The following is a 19,856-nucleotide window of genomic DNA, read 5'->3' on the forward strand; positions in this document are numbered from 1 at the left end:
AGTGTTGGTGGTGCTTGGTCTAACAATAATAAGGACCTTAATGATATGTTGGCTAGCTAGTCCTACGAGATAAGGAGTTTCTACTATATGGAGTTAGGTTCTAACATGTAGGTACCTAATATTGTGTGCTCTACTTCAATGTTTTAAAGACCATGATTCCTAAGTCTAGGGGTTAGGACAACAAACATGAGAGGACTTTAGGTCCACCATCAAGAATTTTGTTGGTAGTCGGTCAGTAAGAATTCAATTCGCTTTGAAACTTTGGATCGACCCTCAAGTCATGGCTCCTTGTTTCTTTATTGTCTTCACACCATGGGATCAATCATTCTTTCCCTACCACAGGCTTGACTCATTTAAAGAAATAGTTTTGGAGTGGTTGATTTCCAAACTCAACCCAAAAAAGACCAATTGGATCTCTTTATCCAAGATAGTCAAATATTAATTTAAAGTATACAGAGTACTTTACTAAGGTGGCATAAGGGTTGTAACTGCTTTGAATATGGCAGGAATGGGTTCCTAACCTCATCCTTTTGTCATTACCCACCCTAAGATCTCATTATTACAAGTTGTTTTTATTAAATATGACTCTGTAAATGGATTCAGCGTGGTCGATTTGATAAAAAGGACTGTAAGATCATGTATTTTCAAAGAAAATCTAAATTTTAAAATCAGAAAATTTTGGTGTTTTTGCAGCTTTTGATTTTTGAATCATCAGAAAATCCTGCGCCACAGATTGAATTTTGATAGTTTAGATAGAGATTGTCACTAAACAGACTATGTACACATGAAATTAGATTTGATCATAACAACTTGCAACAATGAGATGGATGTTTGTTTGGCGTTGTTGGTTACTGTCAGCCTGGTACTTCATTTGGTTTGAACGCAATCATCTCATTTTTAGAAATAAGAGCAATAGTCCTGAACAGATAGTGCAGCAACTGAAATGGGAGGTGAATGTATCTGTGTTGGATTGGAAATCTCAGGACTTATGCTGGTTAAACGGCCTGCAGTGATAAGCTGTTTTCTGCTGGTGATTCTGCAGATTAAGGTTCTTCTGTGGGGTGATACCTCATCACCACCACTTTGCTGTAATCCTGTTTTTGTCATACAACAGAACTATTGCTGTTGTATATGTACTAATTCAAAGAAATATTTTTCTGTCAAAAAAAAAAAAAACTTGCAACAATGAAATCCTAGCGTGGGTATGACATTAGGGAATGACGTAAGAGATGACTGGATCTCTTTCCCATGTGAATGGCAGGAAATTATTTTGTCCTAAACCCCAGGATTTCACTCGTTCAATATTATAAGAAAAAAAATACACTACTTTATGTTTATGGTCTATAATCAATTGAATACTTTTGGACTTTGCTCTAATAGTATATGATCGCATGCAATCAATGTCTATTTTTTTTATGACGAGGAAGCTTCACCAAGAACCAGGCCGGTCACTTAATGGGCCCGCCTCTCTACTAAGTAAACCACCGTAGGTCACTTGACCAAGACCCAAGCCTTTATATGGAGCCCACCAAATGAAGGCACCCAAACAAAAAATACGACAAGTCCATTTTGTTTGGTTCCATCACTGCACAGACTCTTATGGGCAAAAACTTCTAGTGTAGGTACATGATATATTTCAACATTTTCTTTCACTTCATATAATTGATACACCATGGATGTTTATGTGGATCACTAAAACAATGTAGAAATTGGTCCCGTGTTAATGGCCCTGAACTTGGTCAGATATTATTTATGCCCTATCTCTAAATAGCTTAAACTCTACCGTATTTTTTAGTCAAGGGAGGAAAGACCTTTCTTAGACAATGTTGATCCTTGTCTTTCTAATAACAAAAATGCCCCATTAATCTTGGCCATGTGACAACTTTTCAAGATGTTATGACCCTACAAAAAAAGTATGTTAAAACGAGTGCACTTTTGTTAATTGTACCGGGAAAGAGCCAATGTTCTTTCTTCCATTATTTCTTCTCCTTTTCGATCCTTTTTTTTTTACCAAAAATTAAAGTAGCTCTCTCGAGGTTCCATTTGAAATTTTACAAATCAAAATAAGGTGGTGGTGATGAAGGCCACCTTTTAAAATAAATGGAGATGGGATCATTGCTTCCAAATGATAGTCCATCTGATGAATCAGTTTGGAGCATTGAATCAACTAATGACTGGATCTCGGCTTCACTAGTAACTGAATTTTGTTGGTTTTGATCATCTGGCCATAATTCAAGCTCATTCTCTAGGTATCTTATCCACATCTTGTTTCCCTCATTGACAATCATCTCACCATCCAATTACACATTTTGATTGCTTCCACTATCAACTGCTGTACCATCTTGAGATGCACTTGAACCAGTCATGAAACTCGAATAATCATCAAAGACGTCGAAGAAGTCGAGCGGCAACTCATCAGGAATTTCGAACATCTCTTCTAATTGAGACTGGTTCATGTTCTCATTTGGTTTGTTTTGGAGCATGCATGAATCCTTGGACATGGAAGTGTGACGTAGTTCTTGCTGTTTTCTTTCTTCTTCGTTGGTGTATGATGTTGAAGATCCCATGGAGGAACTTGGTAAATACTCTGGTACTTCACTTGGGGATGATTTAGGTCCTTTTGGGATCAGACGTTTCTTCAAGTGGGTGTTCCATACATTCTTTATCTCATTATCTGTTCTCCCAGGCAAACGAGATGCAATAGCTGACCACCTGAATAATATTCCCCGTTAGAATTGTTAAGATGAGAAATAATAGAAAATAATAAAAAATGATATATGCATGTGTATATATGCTTTTGTAGATCAAATGTTAGGGATGTGATCTACATGGTTTGTTTAGTAATAAACTTGTTTTGAATCATGTGATTATGACAAGTAATTATGTTTTTAAAGGGTCCAAAAATCAATGGCCCACAATGTGCCAAAATTTCATAACTCAAAAGATCACATTTTTACATCAGAAAAATACGATCCAAGGCTTGATCCTTAGCAAGAAAACCATGCTGAATACATCTATGTGGTTAGATTGAGTTGATACAACTTGTACCTATGATTTCTAGCTCATTAGTTATGTGCCTTCATTAGTAGCCAATATTAACCCTATATATATGTGTGCATGTGTGTGCATGTCTTGTGTGCATGTCTGAATATTTGGTACTAATGAAGGTACAGAACTATTGAGAAAAGAATGCCATGCTTTGCATATTTTTTTATAGGTCAAACCCTACAGATGTGATTTACATAGTTTCTTTTTTAGGAAATGCGTTTTGAATCATGTGATTCTATATAAGTAGGTTTCTTAAGGGCTTCAAAAATCAATTGCTCACAATGTGCCAAAACTTTATGATTCAAGAACTTATGTTCTTACATCAGAAAGCCACAATTCAAGGTCCTATTCTTGGCAAACAAACCATCCCAAATGCATCTATGTCGTTATATTATGTACCTTGATTAGTACCAAACATTTACCCTATATAAATGCATGAGAGAGAGAGAGAGATGGTCATGTTAAGTGCTTTTGAAATTGAAATGCTTTATGGTCTTACTTGTTCCCAAGTAGCTCATGTAACTTGATTACGGTTTCCTCTTCCTCAGGGGTGAAGTTCCCACGCTTGACATTCGGCCTAAGGTAGTTGATCCATCTCAATCGACAGCTCTTTCCACAACGTAGCAAACCTATAGAAAGTGAAAGTCCAACAACAAAACACTATTACTTCAAGCCAAATTCGCTTCCCCGTTAAGAGTTACCTCTCTCTCTCTCTCTCTCTCTCTCTCTCTCTCTCTCTCTCTCTCTCTCTCTCTCTCTCTCTCTGTGTGTGTGTGTGTGTGTGTTATTTTAGAAATATGGAATTAAACCCAATTTTCTTCATTCTTGATTGAGATAAATAACACAATTCATTTTTGATATGCATACGGTATATTAACCCTGACTAGATAAACTTATATGATTTTGACATACAGAATATAGCATAAAATCATGAAATACCCAACAAATAGGTAGAGTCGAACCATTCTCTTCAAATAGTAACAAGTAAGAATCTACAAGCACACCTAAATGTGGCACAACTAAGGCCACATATGTTACCAGGGATCAAACTAATAAATTCACAATTCATTCTCTTACTGGAAATCCACACATATGTTACCATTTTCTTCTAAAAAAAAACGACATATTTTGAGATAATTTATCATGCTTTAGTTGGCCAACCAACTGAAACAAAAGGGGAGAAAGCCATTTTTAGATCATTCAGAAAAATATTTGCATATTGCTGCTCACTTGTAGCTTTATATTCCAGACATATCAAGCGAGAGAGAGAGAGAGAGAGAGAGAGAGAGAGAGAGAGAGAGAGAGAGAGAGAGAGAGAGAGAGAGAGAGAGAGAGAGAGAGAGAGAGAGAGAGAGAGAGACCTGCTTGCTTAGGGAGGGCACGCCAATTCCCATGCCCATGCTTTTGTATGTAAGCCACCAGCTTCGTGTCCTCCAGTAGCGTCCATGGGCCCTTATTCAGCCCTATCTTCTCACAGCATGGTGCACGTCCACGGCCCATCTCCAACACGAGAAGGTACCCTCCAATTCTTTTTACTTAATGCTTGAAGTAGCCCTCTCGCATTCCACAAGAGCTACCAATTCACCATCCCCACCATGAATTTATATGGAAGACAAGCCCTTCCCGTAAAAGCCCACACGAGACATACATTTCAATTCATGCGCTACCAAACTCCCAAGAACCATTCACAAGTAGCTTTGACATAGACATTTTCAAACTCTTGCTTTAATTGTACATCTTACCGACCCCCCACCTTGGTAAATATTAGACCTAGCCAAACTTGCATTCTTCTTCATGGCATCTTTGACGGATTCGTGATCCCATTTGCCCATTTAGGCCACACTATTTTTCTATATTGTTCCATTCACTTCTTGTTTACTTTAGGTGCTTTCTTATTAGCCTTCCAAAATCTAATGACAACTCCAATTCTCCCCTTTGGGGGAAACGATACCCCCACCGTAATAAGGTGACACGCGAATATCAATCATTACAAAAATCAACTATTTCCTTTCCCCCTATTTCCACTACTAATATGGATCATGTTTGTCATGTCCCTATGTTTTGAAATTTTAAGACATCACCTAAAAATTAACCACCCCTTTACCTCAAAAATTTCACCACATAAAAACTTTGAGATTTTGGATGTAAGCACTACACGTTACACATTAACAATGTGAAAGTTCTTCATCAAGTCTTTGTTAGAACCCGAACTCCAATGGAGGTCCGTTCTATGGATCCCAGCATGCGAAGAGGGGGAGGACTCGAAGTGAGAGGCGGATGGCGATGGCAGGTGCTTAGGGCATCGGTTGAAAGAGAGAATATTGATCATGACTGGCCGATGATGGTAGAGGTAGACGGACAGGATAGGAAGAAAAACCGTTCCCTAAAGGGGCAAGCATACACACGAACAAGAATGAAGAAAAGAAGAAACTCAGTAATCTTTATTGAAAAATAACTAAGCTATATAGGCGTATTCATAGCACATACAAGAAGAAAACAACTGAACTAAAATACTGAAGGAGAAGAGCAAATGAAACATGCAAGCTCAATCCCACCTTGAATGGGATTCTAGGGGAAAATCTCACCAAAGTCCCAGCCTAGGTAGGACTCTAGGCTGGGTTGAATCTCTAATAAATTCAGTAAAGTTCTAATATAAGAAATTCAGTAAATTCCTAATCTAATAAATCTAGTAGAATCCCAGTCTAATAAATCCAACATAATCTAACAGCGGCTGGGTCTAATAAACACAGTAGAATCCCATAGGGGCTAGGCAGCTTCCATTGAGGCGGATACAGGTAGTTGCTGGGGAGGACTGCTAGGTCGGACCTGGGTCATAAAAGGGTCTGTAACAATCCACCCCTCTCAAACATGCCTTGAACTCAAGGCGAGAACTCTGGGTACTGGTCGTTAGTCGGTCTTCATCTTATTGTCTTCATGGGTCAAATATCAACGTTGACCATTTCTTCTGATTGTAGCAATAACTCTTTTCCTCACCTAGCCCAACAACTTTGAAGTTGAGGTGGCTACTAGTGATTTTATGTTGGCTCCTTTCCTTACTGTCACTATTATCACTATCATTACAGGTTTTGTCTCGATTTTGGACTCTAACAGGTTTTAAAAATTAGACCAGATCTCACTAATCCAAACAAATTTTTGAGATCGGTAAAATGGGTTTGAAAGTTAACAGATATATGCTCCTAGGGTTAAAACTTTAGAATTTTAAGAAATTTTTTGAAGTAGTCGAATGGAAACCAGTTAGGATCCGATCGCAGGATCTAACAGAGTTTGGTAAAAATGTTGAATCTATAGATCAAATATGAATTTTGTTATCTATAAATTGGGTTTAATTGGGGACAGGTAAAGCTATCTACAATGATTTTTTGAGGCTGAAAACCATCAAAACAAATTTCTTAAAAGTGGATTATGATGCAACCCTCCACTGATCCTTTCTAAAAATAGGTAGAAATTTGGCCTAACTTCGAGAAGTCAGATCAGGGTCACTAGAGGTCAGATTCGAACAGTTCAATTTATAATTTAGAAGTACGAGAATCGAAGAACCTGATGTCAATGTCATCTTCTTCAAATGATCAAAGGAGAGATCATGATGTGTAGATCATTGTGGTTGGTGTAGATCACTGTTGAGACTGCATAAAAATCGAGAAAGATGTGGGGCATAGGAACTTGATGATCTGATACCACTATTAGAACTCAAACTCCTGCGAAGGTCGGTTCTATAGATTTTGGTACGCAGAGGGGGAGGGCTCGAAGTGAGAGGCAGATCATGATGGCAGATGACTTGGGCATCTTCTGAGAATATTGATCCCGACTGGCCAGCAATGGTAGGGTGGACAGACAGGAGAGGGAGAAGAATCATTCCCTTAGGGAGCAAGCACATACGCGAACAAAAATGAAGAAAAGAGAAAACTCACAATAATCTTCATTGAAAAACAACTAAGCTAGACATGACTATTTATAGCGCACAAAAGAAGAAGAACAACAACTAAACTAAAATACTAAAGGAGAAGAGCAAATTGACTATGCAAGCTCAATCCCACCCTAGATGGGATTCTTGAGGGGCTTCCCACCAGAGTCCTAGCCTTGGTTGGACTTTAGGGTGGGTTAAATCCCTAATAAATTCAGTTAAGTCATAATCTAAGAATTTCAGTAAATTCCTAATCTAATAAATCCACTAGAATCATAGTGTAATAAATATAGTAGAACACCACAAGGGCTAGGTCTAATAAACACAGTAGGATCCCATAGGAGATTAGCGACTTCCATTGGGGTGGATCCAATATCTGACTGGATCCGCTGGGTAATATTCGGGGTAGTTCTCCTCTAGATCGGACCTGGGCCAACTTGCCTGGATCTCATCGAGGTGATTGCTGGGGAGGATCTGTTGGGTCAGACCTGGGTCAGAAAAGGGTCTGTAACAGTCTTACACCATATAACATTTATGTTGTAACCCTTGAACTCTATATTACTGGGATGAGCCATTTTAGATGCATGACATTTGTGATATGAGCATACCCGACCAACCACACTGACACTGACATCAACATATGGATATTAATTTGATATATTTTAATACTTTTTAAAATGATTGTACTAAAAAAATGCATTTAAAAAAATAGTTTATTGATAAAAAATAAAGAATAATCGTGTCCTTTTTTTAAAATTTTGGAATTCCATGTCCAATTTGCATGCATGTCGGTTGTACCTATGCCTATTTCACATGGCTTATACTCTATTCGTTAATATTATTTATGGATAAACCTTGATGCACAAAACATTACTTAATTTACTTAAGAGGCCTTCTCTAACTCTTCTTTGGTAAACTTTCCAAAGTTCCTTAATCAATAACAATAACAATATTCATCAACTCTCAATATTGATTTTTTTTTCTTATTCAAGGAGAAACGATGTCATGGCTGGGAATTCCCCAATACAACCTTCAATGTTTGCAATGTAAAAACTTCTCATGGTGCCCCTCTCCAACTCGGTTTCTTTCCACTCATCCCCTATGTCATCCCCCATCTTCATACCCATCTCAAATCTTATGATGCAAGTTGTATCAAAATCTAACTATATAGATGAATTTAGCATGGTCAATTTAATAAGAATCAACCCTTGGATCATATTTTTTCAACGAAAAAATATGATTTTTTAAATTACAATTTTGAGCTTTGTCAACCATTTTTGAATTTAACATCCTGCACACAAATTGGATTTTGACGATTTATAACATCTATACTAAATGATTGATGTAGATCACATCTCTAAAGTGTGATTTGATCAAAACAACTTGCATCAATGAAATCCCAAGGAGGGACACTTTGGCATGTGGGTCTCCCACCTAGAGGATCCACATTAGCATGGATTATTCTGTAAGACAAAGTGCAGATTTGGTGTTAAAATCTCATGGGTCTCATTTATGAAGTCAATGTAGAATGTGCAGCACTAGCGAGGAATCAACATTGCATCTTTTCAAAGATTGTATGTTCACGAAGGAATTTAAGAAAGTGGTGTAGGGGGAGTTTGGTCGGTTGTTGCACAATCACCAATCATGTAGGGACATGATTTTTGTGAGATAATTTCAAATAAAATGTCCTCACTAAGGGTTAATAGCGACAACACTTTAATGGTGACAACAAAAGTCGTTGTTAGAGAGTGCTGCAATAACGACATGTTTTTTGTCCCCGCTACTTGCTAGGTACCAAAGGCAACATAAATATATCACCTTAAATATGTCAGTGATATTATCTGGCTGTTAAATATTACTGTTATAACAATTTAATGATAATATTTAATGGTCAATAATCTCGGCGATATATAAATATTATCACTATAGGGTTTACTCTGTAACGATGGCCTTGTATATCACCCTTAACGATATACCTATTATAGATAAATAACGATAACATTCTTGTGTCGCTATTATATGGTATACTTATAGACTATATAATGGCTACATAAATGTCACCATTATAGAGTCCATAATAAGGACTTGATGGGCTTTTTTTAATTTTTTTTCTTCCACTCTCTCTCTCTCTCTATGAGCCTCATCCCCCGACCCTGATACCTCCTCCTTCTCCTATCCTTTCCTGCTTCTCTTTCTCAAAGCTTCCGTCGACGCCTCCTCCTTCTCCTATATATAAGCATACATTAGTGTTTATATTCTGAAACATACATTTAAATATAAATATATACTTTCAAATATATATTTGAATTGATGTTTGAAGTGTATGTTTATATTTGAATGGATGAATGTTTGAGGATGTTTGAAGTGTATATTTTAATTGTATTTGTCATTTTGCTTAATATAATGCAAAAAAAAAATTAAAACTAATATAAAAGATTATTTTTGCAGTTTTAAGGCCTATAATGGTGACATTCTTGTGTCATCATTATTGGCCTTAACCCTATGACGCCGCTACAACATATAGTGGCTACTTAATTGTTGCCTTCATAGCCTATAACAATAACTTCTCGCTGTTATCTACTATAACGATGAGTTAATTCTTTCCGTTATAGGTGGGTTGCCGCTATTAAAGTTCCTAATTCTGACGAGATTCTTTGTCAGTGTTGGGTCACACATTAACGACGACCTATAAATGTTGTTATTATACAGAGGCAAAAAATTAGTGATCATTTTTTATCATCGTTATAGACCTATCCTTGCGATAAATAGGGCAAAAGGGGTGACACCCTCATCCTTGTAGTTTCTAGATGGGTATTTGTATGGCGATGTTGGATGTTGTAACATGGAGGACAATATGGCTCAAGATAAATAACAGAACCTTTAACGGTAGATCCAAGAACAAGGGTCTTATCCTTGACTCAATCCAATGGGAGCTTAGGCAAAGATGCAGGCTTAAATGGCCTGAATCTGATTTGAATTGGATTGGCATATCAAGTATCGGATGCTTTTAGTATGATGAATGTAATGGACGAAATCTGATTTGCTGTTTTTTTTTTCTCGTTTTTTTGCCCTGTTTCAGGGTGACATCTCGTCCCCTAAGACTAAGATGTAATTGCTGAATCAATGCAATGAATGTTTTCTTTCAAAAGAAAAATGAAATCTCAAAGAGGGGTATGAGTATGAAGATAGCGATGACAGGGGACGAGTGAAACTGATTTTCTATCCACCCACCAGAAAAGTCTTTCCATTTCTTAGGCCTTGTAGCAAGGGGTGCGCACATCGAGTTTGAACTCACAATATCGACCTTTAGCCTTAGCTCCATAAGGGGATCTGCCTATCCCAATGTGCAGAGCCCTCTGAGCAGTCTCAATAAATGAAACAAAATCAATATTGGGGGCTTTACTTTCACTAAATCAACATTGAAAGTAAAGTCTCAATGTTGATCTACTTTCATCTACTTTTGAGGTTAGCAAAGAAGTGCCTAAGTCTCCTAAATGGTATACTTCCGTTGCAACTACATTTCTTCCTATCAAGCTAGTGCTAGAGAGCTTGAAATAGCAGCGTAGACTTAGGAGCAAGAAATTAGAGATTCAGTGACCTATGACCTGGGTTTCAGGACTATGATTCCCTTCATTCCTTGTTTTATTGTGTTAATGAGTGATGTCTACTCTCCCGGTCCGAGCTCTCGTCATGTTATTATTATTTTTTAACTCCATAATTTGACCACTGCTGGACTCCCCAAGTCATGGAAGCAGGAGTGTTGGTGGTGCTTGGTCTAACAATAACAAGGACCTTAATGATATGTTGGCTAGCTAGTCCTACGAGATAAGGAGTTTCTACTATATGGAGTTAGGTTCTAACATGTAGGTACCTAATATTGTGTGCTCTACTTCAATGTTTTAAAGACCATGATTCCTAAGTCTAGGGGTTAGGACAACAAACATGAGAGGACTTTAGGTCCACCATCAAGAATTTTGTTGCTAGTCGGTCAGTAAGAATTCAATTCGCTTTGAAACTTTGGATCGACCCTCAAGTCATGGCTCCTTGTTTCTTTATTGTCTTCACACCATGGGATCAATCATTCTTTCCCTACCACAGGCTTGACTCATTTAAAGAAATAGTTTTGGAGTGGTTGATTTCCAAACTCAACCACAAAACGACCAATTGGATCTCTTTATCCAAGATAGTCAAATATTAATTTAAAGTATATGGAATACTTTACTAAGGTGGCATAAGGGTTGTAACTGCTTTGAATATGGCAGGAATGGGTTCCTAACGTCATCCTTTTGTCATTACCCACCCTAAGATCTCATTATTACAAGTTGTTTTGATTAAATATGACTCTCCAAATGGATTCAGCGTGGTCGATTTGATAAAAAGGACTGTAAGATCATGTATTTTCAAAGAAAATATAAATTTTAAAATCAGAAAATTTTGGTGTTTTTGCAGCTTTTGATTTTTGAATCATCAGAAAATCCTGCGCCACAGATTGAATTTTGATAGTTTAGATACAGATTGTCACTAAACAGACTATGTACACATGAAATTAGATTTGATCATAACAACTTGCAACAATGAGATGGATGTTTGTTTGGCGTTGTTGGTTACTGTCAGCCTGGTACTTCATTTGGTTTGAACGCAATCATCTCATTTTTAGAAATAAGAGCAATAGTCCTGAACAGATAGTGCAGCAACTGAAATGGGAGGTGAATGTATCTGTGTTGGATTGGAAATCGCAGGACTTATGCTGGTTAAACGGCCTGCAGTGATAAGCTGTTTTCTGCTGGTGATTCTGCAGATTAAGGTTCTTTTGTGGGGTGATACCTTATCACCACCACTTAGCTGTAATCCTGTTTTTGTCATACAACAGAACTATAACTGTTGTATATGGACTAATTCAATGAAATATTTTTCTACAACAACAACAACAACTACGCCTTCGTCCCAAAATAATTGGGGTCGGCGATACGAACCAAAAAATAAAATCTTTCTGGGTCTTCCACATGAATCCTTCTCCTCCAATCATTTTTATCCAATGCCATGTCCTCGGTGAGGTTCAAAGCATTCATATCCTTTCTTATCACCTCCATCCATGTCCTCATAGGCCTACCCCGACCTCTTTTAAGTAATATATTTTCTCATTTCTCCATCCTTCTAACAGGAGCATCATTAGACCTTCGCCGAATATGTCCAAACCTCCGTAAACGATTCTCTCTCATCTTATTTTCAATGGGTGCAACACCTACTTTCTTGAATCTTATCTTTTATTGTATTTCCACACATCTATCTCAGCATTTGAAATATTTTTTTCAAAAAAAAAAAAAAACTTGCAGCAATGAGATCCTATCGTGGGTATGACATTAGGGAATGACGTAAGAGATGACTGGATCTCTTTCCCATGTGAATGGCAGGAAATTATTTTGTCCTAAACCCCAGGATTTCACTCGTTCAATATTATAAGAAAAAAATACACTACTTTATGTTTATGGTCTATAATCAATTGAATACTTTTGGACTTTGATCTAATAGTATATGATCGCATGCAATCAATGTCTACTTTTTTTTTTATGACGAGGAAGCCTCACCAAGAACCAGGCCGGTCACTTAATGGGCCCGCCTCTCTACTAAGTAAACCACCGTAGGTCACTTGACCATATGGAGCCCACCAATTAAAGGCACCCACACACCTGGTGGGAGTCGTCAATATCGTTTATTAATTATCCTATAACTCGTTTATGTATTGGCTCACTGTTATTCAATACATATGCACAGTGAATTTTCTTATACCTCCCACAAAAGCAAGTCGGTTTTGATATGAGTGACAACTTTTCCCGAGGAAAATCACTCCCATGTCTTAATATTCCATCACGCAGCCTGCACAAAGGAGATATTTTACCACCATTTCTGTGGAAATGGCCTTTTTCTACTGGACGCAAAACAGGTGCTCGATTAAGCTGGTTCTAGGTATGGCCCATATTCAGCATGGGAATTCTCCTATCGGCTTTTAGTGGGACCCATGCATGATTTTTATCTCTATCTTTCGTGCTATCTTTTTTTGAAAATTAATCTTCTAAAAAGCTTGAAGGGAAAAGTTGCTTAGGGTTTTAAAACTCGTTGACTCGTCATTCTGCTCATCCTTGAGTGACCGTGACTCGTCTCAGTGACTCAGCCGGGTCATGTTAACTTTATATTTTATATAAAATATATAAATATATGTATATATTATGTTTATTTTGTAGTATTTTATCAATATATTATATATAATATATATGATAATTTTATATTATACTTAATTAATTTTATTAATATATGTATTAACCATGTTTATATATATATATATATATATATGACTTGACTCGGCTAACTCGGCTATGACTCATTCATGACTAGGCCAAGTCAACTCGGTTACTCGGCCAAATTTTGTATAAAACGAGTTTGTACTCATTTTTTGACCCAGTGATTGGGCAATTTGGGCCGAATCAAAAGAGTAACTGGGTTGACCCGGTGAAATTTTAAACGACGAGTACAGGTAGGGGTCTGCCTAACCCCAGCATGACTATCAAAAGAAATAAATTAGCTTAGGAGAGACGTACACGACTTTTATTCTGATAAATTTTTACGTTTAGCTATACAATGCAAGTTAGGTATACATTAAAAGTCAAATGAAGGCTGAAATTTGCAATGTAATGCTACGTAATTTATTATTGTTATCAACTTAATTCATTTATTGTTTTTAATACATTAAGCTTTAAGAATTAAGATACAATGGAACTACTCGGGCGTGCATTTCAAATCTTCAATGCTAGCGAAAACGCTGCCTGGTTTTTCAAGCACTCAGCCCACAGAATACACCATGCATCCTTGGGCCCACCGGCATGCATCTTGGGGCCCACCATCTCTAGGTTGAATGGCCAGCGGGGGGCTCACAGTTGGGTCCCCCATTGGATGACCATCGTCCTCGAGAGTAGGTGCTAGGGCTGGACATGTGGCGCCATGCAATCCGAGTCAAATACTTTGCTAAATACTTGGCCCCGATATCTATTTCATCAAGGACATGAAAAGGATATCTCAAAAAAAGAAAGAAAGTATGCCATGGCATTTATTGTTTTTGAAAAAGTCATTTACTTTATTGAAAGTCAAAATCTCTCTCTCTCCATCCTTTGCAGGTTTCCGACTTCTCGGGTCATATTCTTACTTATGCTGATGATATGATCATTTTTTGTCGTGCAAATGTTCAACAGATGCTCAGGTTCAAGCTTATCATTCAGTTCTTTCTCTCAATGTCTGGGCTTTCTCTAAATGAGACCAAATGCTCTATTACCATGTTCAATGTTAATGCCAATATGCTTGCAGCTAGAAAGAGAATTTTTAATTGCAGTACTTCTGACTTGCCTATTATGTACCTTGGCTTGCCGTTACAAGTGAAGCCGCTATCTTCTGCGGCTTGGGCTCCGACGCTTCAAAAAGTGAAGCGCAAATTGCTTTTGTGGCAGTCGTCTTATCTCTCTAGCGCTGGACGTCTAACCTTAGTCAGACATGTTCTTTCAACTATTCCAGAATTTTTCATGTCTCTGTTTGTGATGCCTGTGGGAGTAGAGAAGCAGCTGACGCGCTTGCTAGCAGGCTTTCTTTGGTCTGGGTGTAAACTCACAGGTAAGCGTCACTTGATTGGTTGGCGTTCTGTGGTTCTACCTCGGCGTATGGGTGGTTTAGGCATCCCGGTGCCCAGACTGCGAAGCATTGTTCTTGTCGCCAAGCAATGTTGGTTGACCCACCAACCGGATAACCCTTGTGCTAGTTTTCTTCTTGCTAAATATGGGGATCCAACTCTTATTCCGGTTCGTCTGGGAACCCGAGGTTTGGCGCTCTCGCACTTGCGTAAATCATGGTTGAGGGCTTTAGCCTGCTTTAGAGACCATTTTGAGGTCTCCGAAAATTTTGGTCAGTGGTTGTAGTGGGCGTTGGCACCAAGCGGAGAGTTTCTCACCAAAAAAGTCTATAGATCGTTGCTACCGCCAGGGGCTGATTGGTTGCCCGAGGATGTGCTTTGGGCGAAGGGTCCTTCCCCCCGTTCGCGAGTCTTGGCTTGGTTAATTTTGCACGATAGGATCCAGACCCACAGTAATTTAAAGAAGTGGGGCATTCAACTCCCGAGTTGGTGCGTGCTTTGTCAAGCTGCAGAAGAGTCTACGTTTCACTTGTTCTGGTCTTGCCCAATATTTATGGAAATCTTTAGTAGAACCTGGAGGCATCCGGAAGTATTTGTTAAGGAGGAGTCCTTGGAGCTAGATCTGATCTTGGGGCCGGTTTGTATTAGGCGCAGCAAGAGGTGGAGGTTCATCTGGCGGACGTGGTTGCTTACCTCTTGGTGGTTTGTTTGGATGGCGCGTAACGATGCTCATTTTCGTCATATTTGAGTTAACATTCAAAACCTGGTGCATAAAATTTTGGTAGATGTTTATGCGATCTTGCGTATGCATCTTAGTGATCTTCCACTCCCTCCTGCTGATGCTAACTATCCTTTGTCGCAATCTGGGCACGCGGCTATGGCGTGAGCCCATTTTATCTGTCTAATGTTCTTTTCTCTTGTGCTTTCTTTTGTTTTGGCTTTTGTTCTTGTTCAGTTCATGGGTTCAACATTTTGTTGATCTTCATGAGTGGTAATGTTGAATTACTTTCGGCTCTCTCTCTCTCTCTCTCTCTATATATATATATATATATATATATATATATATATATATATATATATATATATATATATATATATATATATTAGCTATAACAAAGGTAAAAAACTAATGAGCTAAGAATCATATAGACTCAATCTAACCGCATATAATCTAACCAGATATACAGATTTGTTTGCTAAGGATCAAGCCTTGGATCGTTCTTTGCTGATGTAAAAATGTGATATTTTAAGTTATGAAATTTTGGCACATTGTGGGCTGTTGATTTTTTAACCTCTTTAAAAACCTAATAAATTGTCATAATCAAATGATTCAAAATAACTTTCCTACTAAACAAAGTAGATCACATCTATAACATTTGGTCTACAAAAAGTGAATATTAAGTGATTTCTACTTGTTAACTTCTTACCTTCGTTAGTAGCCAATATTAATCATATATATATATATATGAAAAGTATTTGATACTGCCAAACCTTAGAGTTTCACAATGAGAGGTTGTAACAGAGCAAGTGTGGAACCTTTCTTTTCAATAAATTATGGGTGTAAAGCAAATCTCTCTCTCTCTCTCTCTCTCTCTCTCATATTTAAAATTGTGACTTTCATGCCGTAAAAGTCCCATGTTGCTGTTGAAACATTCATATTTCCATCCTAAAACAGTATGCCCAGTCTTCTGGCCCAAAGCCCTTAGGGTCATCAACATTATGACTTTTTTTTCTTTTTATTTTATTTATTTTAAGCCAACAAAAGGATAGCCCCTCGTCAGGTCCCAATCTTCAAACCCCTCGGCTATGGCACTGTACTTTGTACCCATCTAGATACTATTATTATGGATTTTGAAAACCTCCCCAATGAAAAACCCTCTCAAACCTCCCAAATGGAGGTTTTATTGGATTTTTAGTATTTTTTTCAAAATTCTGACTGTACAGATGTGATCTATATGTTTGTTTTTATAGGAATAAGTTCTTGGAGCATTTGATTTCTCTGCATGGATAGGTTTTTATAAGTTTCAAAAAACAACGGCGTACAATTTTCATAAATTTTCGAGGCTCCAAATACCATTTTTTCTATTCAAAATTCATTATCCAAGTGTCACTTTCTAGTAAGTCAATCATGCTAATATGGTCAGAATTTTGAAAAAAAAACACCAAAAAAATTTCATTTGATAAGTTTGGGACACTTTTTATTGAGGAGGTTTTCATTCCCCTTATTATTATTGCTATTATTATTATTATAGTCACATTAAGGTTGGGTGAAAAAACACAGTTCTTTTTACCCCAAAGGGGTTTGGCATAGTGGGATGGGACCTAAGCCGTTAGTCAGGTGGTCTAGGATCACATCGTATGGGCATCACCTCGCGCACAAGCGGGCAAAGAGTAAGCCCACAAAGTTTTATGCTGCCACTACGGCGACCATAAGTATGGCGGGCAGAGCCAGTGCGACTAGGTCTCTATCCTGAGAGTGATCTCTCCATATAAATATCAGAAAAAATTTACAAAATGTGATCAATATTCATGAAATGATGATTATGATGATAATAATAGAAAATCATAATTTATCGTTTTTTTTTTATTATTACAAGTTTTTGTTTTCTTGGATAGGTGTTGATGTCCTTTTAGCCAATTGTTTGGTAATAAAGCCTCTTTACTCTCTCTTTACACACACCGCCTGATAACGACTTGATAAGCTTCATAGGAGCAAAAGTTTAGTTTTCGCTGTCAAGAAGTTTTGGTCATCCCCATTTAGGTGAAAGGGTTGATTAATCATCCCTTGCTTTAATTTCCACTGCATGTTTTTCATTAATACTTTATTTTGAATATTTTTTTCACAATATTTTAAATTCAAGATTTGATCAATTATCACGGAAGAATGATGAAAGCATGGCGTGAACATAAAGTTTATGCTCTAGTAGGTACCTAGATCGGATATGGATCTGATCCGGCCCACTTATAGCCCCTTCATTAACGGGCTCCAACATTTTAGGTCAGTACTTTTCTAGAATTGTTCAGAATTTTGTTGAACTCTGCAACTAAACCTAAGTAGGCATGCAAACGGGTTGGGATATCGGATCAAGAAATACATTAGGGAGTCAGATTGGATCAGATTCGGAACAGCCAAACTTTGCAAAGGTTCCTTCCTAAATCTGACCCGATTGCAACCCTAAACCGAAGGTCTGACAATGCACTGGTACAGGAAGTCGAATACAGACCTGGATCAGAGTACCTTGATCCAACTATGAGTAGCTTTAGAGTCAATGGTCTGAGATTTGGAACGAGATCTTCTTGTAACTTTAATTTGTTCACCTTGAGGGTGTACAATTAAGGCTGAAAAGAAAGCTCGATGAACCAAACACCGGCTGTTCAGACTCAGGTTGTTTACGGTCAGACACTGTTCATACTCGACACATATGGGTCGGTTGAGCCAGCTTAAGCTAGCTCATTTAAATTAAAAATTCCAATGATTAAAAGAGAAGATGTAACCCTTAGCCTGTTGTTTGCAAACACACCATAACCAGTTGCACTAGTGTGTTATTTGACATAAATGACATAGAAACACTATGTGTGCTCACCTAGACGAGCTGAGCCAAGAACACCCCTCGTTCATGCTCAGTTCTCACAAACTACCTTAGCTGCATATAGCTTGGCTCTCCAAGGTCACTTGACAAGCTTCCTGCGAATCGAACCGAGCCAAGCCGAGCTCTCGAAAGACATCTCTCTCTCACATCTATAAGATAGCATCCCTATGTAAACTGGCTTGCGCATTCACCAGCTCAATTACTACCAACAATTTACAGCCACAAAGTATATACAGACGGCCCCTACCATGCCTGCACAGATTCCTCCATTTTTATGGTCCTATTCAAGAAAAAAAAACTATGGAGAAATATGGGTCTCCAATGAAATATGCCTAGGGCCTCAACTTCTCTTGAACCCCCCCTGTTAACAGCTTAACAGAAAACGGCAAACGTTAGTAAGGGTGTGTGTGGAACCGAGTTAGGAGCTGAGCACGGTCAGGCGAACTGTATATGGGGAAAATCGGTGTAGGATTCACGAAATCGAAGGTTATTCCGCTCCGATCAGATTAGCTTCCAAGCGGAGATAAAAACCCAGACCCTCCAAATAAATACCCACTTTTTACCTCCAACAATAAAAAAATAAAGACTCATATTTTATCAAAACTTCATAATAAAAAAAAATGAAGTAAACTCATCAAAATATGTGGGCACTATGAGTCATCCTTAGGTGCGCGTATGAACAAAAAGCTAAGAGTAAGTGATAGTGTTCAATGATCCCACTGACCAATTGCGAAGCCAGAAGTTTTTCGTTGGGTGGGCAGACTTCAGGTCTCGGGGACAATGCTATGGTCCTAAAGGATGATCCATTTATTCGAGGGACAAGACCGGCAATCAGAGGAGGCAGGGGAAGCAGAGCCTCTGTCGACAATCGAGGGATAGAGGGGCAAAGCCCCCTATCGGGAAGGGCGCGCAGAGGCAAGGGGGGCGGGCACCCATGCCAAGGTTTCTAATTCGAGGGGGGGGAGGGGCACCCATGCTTGATTTTTTAGAAATCGGCTCTTGGATCGTATAATTACAACATGTGAGCAAGTTTTTTTAGCGTTTGAAAATAAATGGCTGAGAACTTTCATTAATATTCAAGCCTCAAAAAGTTATATTTTTTCGTCTGGAATGTGTTGGTTCCTAGCAAATGTGCTATGTGGAACACATATGTGCGGTCAGATTTGTAAAAGTAGTATAGGAAATATCCAATTTGTACCTAAATTGCATATTTAGTAGTTTGTATCATGTATCTATTTTGTGTGTGGTTTTTACTTATTTTTAAAAAATGTTTTGTGTTGTTGATGCATTGTACTTCAGCTAGACAAAAGGTCTTTCTCTTTAAATTTTCTTTGCCAAAATTTTTACTGGATCTTTGGAAAAGAGTGACTATTTTTCAACTAAGAATGTTGCTGATAGCAATATTGGTGAACGGTGACTGACAAGTTAGAACACGTGTGTGCATGTGCTAGCACACACACAAAGTCTTTCTTAAGATATTGACCTTTCTCAATGTTGGTTTATGTAAATGAAAAGATTGTCATTGTAAATTAGGCAAATTATAATGAGGACGAGAATCAAGTCTAGGATGTCGTGGTAAACAAGGAATTGAAGAAATGCTTGGCTCACCATGCCCACTCCCTTGCCT

General features: G+C 38.0%; 1 pseudogene across 1 annotated transcript; it reads right to left on the bottom strand.

Moving 5' to 3' along the window:
* Positions 1–2,022: 2,022 nt before the first annotated feature.
* Positions 2,023–4,589, bottom strand: LOC149831157 (transcription factor MYB63-like; annotated as a pseudogene). The gene is made up of 3 exons (XR_016432989.1): positions 4,410–4,589; positions 3,548–3,677; positions 2,023–2,712 (listed from the first exon to the last, which is right to left on the bottom strand). The product of XR_016432989.1 is annotated as a transcription factor MYB63-like (transcript).
* Positions 4,590–19,856: the final 15,267 nt, after the last annotated feature.

Source organism: Nuphar pumila, chromosome 7, assembly GCF_984573655.1.
Source record: "Nuphar pumila chromosome 7, dmNupPumi1.hap1.1, whole genome shotgun sequence".
Taxonomy (NCBI): Eukaryota; Viridiplantae; Streptophyta; class Magnoliopsida; order Nymphaeales; family Nymphaeaceae; genus Nuphar; species Nuphar pumila.